Source organism: Mastomys coucha, unplaced genomic scaffold, assembly GCF_008632895.1.
Source record: "Mastomys coucha isolate ucsf_1 unplaced genomic scaffold, UCSF_Mcou_1 pScaffold23, whole genome shotgun sequence".
Lineage (NCBI taxonomy): Eukaryota > Metazoa > Chordata > Mammalia > Rodentia > Muridae > Mastomys > Mastomys coucha.
In genome coordinates, this window is record NW_022196906.1 from 24,575,214 (window position 1) to 24,577,555 (window position 2,342).

Genomic DNA, 2,342 nt, shown 5'->3' on the forward strand with positions numbered 1-2,342 from the left:
ATCAAGAAGAAAAATGTAAGGGTATGAGGGCACAAGTTATAAAAGATGGAAACAAGGTATTAGTTTTTCTAGTTCTAATTTCTGTAGTGGCTGCAAAGTACATATAACATATTCAATATTGAAAATGTAAAATTTAATGTGTAGCTCCTCAGCCTCCACTCCAAATGCCAGTTCTAATGACATGTAAGTTCATGAAGTTGTGTGGCCTTTCAGTCTAACTAATCTTGATGTGACGTTTTGTGTTTGCAAGTTTTTTAAATGAAGTACATTTTTTAAAAAGAGAGATTTCATGCATGTATATAGTATATTTTGATATTTACCACCCACTCCTCCCCTAACTCCTGTAGAATCCACTTTCTACCCCTTCCTCCTAACTTCATTTCCTTTTTAAAAACAATCTTAATATATTTTTATTTATCATATATATTTATGTAATTATTTTTATAGAATATGTATAGTATGTATGCACATGTGTATATGTTTGTGTGTGTGTTTGTGTGTGTCTGTGTATACATGCATGTGTGAGTGCTCAGTGCAGGTATCCACAGAGGCCAGAAAGGGCACTGGGTGGCTTGGTGCTGGAGTTCCAGGAATTTGGGAGTCACCTGATATGGGTGCTAAGAACTGAATTCTAGTCTTCTGGAAGAGCAGGAAGTACTCTAAACCTCTTATCCATCTCTCCAGTGCCTCTTCCTCTCTTTTTAATAATCCAATGAAATTGACATCAATTCGTGCCGTCCATATACACACAGGTGTTGGGACTAGAGCGTGGTTCACCTACCAAGGACTTTGCCCTTAAAAAAATTTTACTATTCCTCTCCCAAACCATCAGCTGTCGATTGATTCCCAGTTAGACTTAGGAGGAGCTCATGAGTCCTTCCTCAACTCTATGTTTGAATGCTGATTGGCTGATCTCATTCAGATACAGGCAGCCTCACCTTCTATGAGTTCGCAGGTGGAACATGGTGAACATGGTCCTGACATGTCCATAATACACTGTTATACTGTTTTGTCCCAGTCCTCTCGAACCTCTGGTGTTTACAATTGTTTTGCCCTCCCCCACTCCCCCGTAGTATTCTCTGAACCTTGCTGGGGAAAGGATGCGCTATGGATGTGATTTGGATGTTCCATTTATGGCTGAGTGCTCCCCAGGCACTTATTGTCTGCAGTTTTGCCAGTTGTAAGTTTCTGTGTTGACAGCCAACCACTGCAAAATGAAGCCTTTTCAATGAGGCCTGAGAGCTGCAGTAATCTATAGACTTACAGAGACAAATGTAGAGGCAATCTGATCCTGTGTCCATTTAGTAGCACAGTAGTAGGTAAACCCCTGATGCCAGCCATGGGCTCTTGGCCATCTTTACACAACCAGGCATTTGCCCTTTGGAGATGACCTTAAATTCAATGAGAAAGCATTGGATAATCTCGTGAGACTCATGCCACTATTGCATAAATAAACATATGTTGCCAAATAAGTTGTTACTGTGGCTTGCCGGAGTCTGAGCTAGGTAACACTTCAGATGACAGTTGTCCCTGAGCAGCCTAGAGGCACCCTGCTCTCCTGTGAAAGCTAGCCTGAAGGGAAGAAGCTTTCTAGTCAGTACCAGCTTGGTTTCTCCATGTCCTATGATCACAGTGTCTGATTTCTTCACAGATAAGGCCTTACCATCAAGTTCTGATGGGCAACACGAACAATGGCAATAGCTTGTATTGTTTGGAGGCTCTCTGAGACACCTCTGACCTAAGGTTAGGTGGTCCATATCTGGACCTTTTAAGTTTGCAACCAATGGATTGTCCCCTGTGCGGGGTAACTCGAATTAAACTTTTTTCTTTTTATTTTATTAGATATTTTCTTTATTTACATGTCATATGATTTCTCCTTTCCCAGTTTCCCCTCAAAAACAAAACAAAACAACAACAAAAAAAACAGACCAAAATCCCCCCCAAAACAAGAACAACCCCCTGTTGCCTCCCCCTCCCCCTGCTTGCCACCCCACCCTCCCCCACTTATTGGCCCTGCTATTCCCCTACACTGGGGCACAGAACCTTCACAGGGCCAAGAGCCACTCCTCCCATTGGTGCTCGACTTTGCAATCCTCTACTATATACATGCTCCCAGAACAATCAGACCTACCATGTGCAGTCCTTGGTTGGTGGTTGAGTCCCTGGGAGTTCTGAGGGTACTAGCTAGTTCATATTGTTGTTCGTCCTAAGGGGCTGCAAATCCCTCAGCTCCTTTGATCCTTTCTCTAACTCCTTCATTGGGGACCCTGTACTCACTCAGTTCAATGGATGGCTGTGAGCCTCTACATCTGTATTAGTCAGGTACTGTCAGAGCCTCTCAG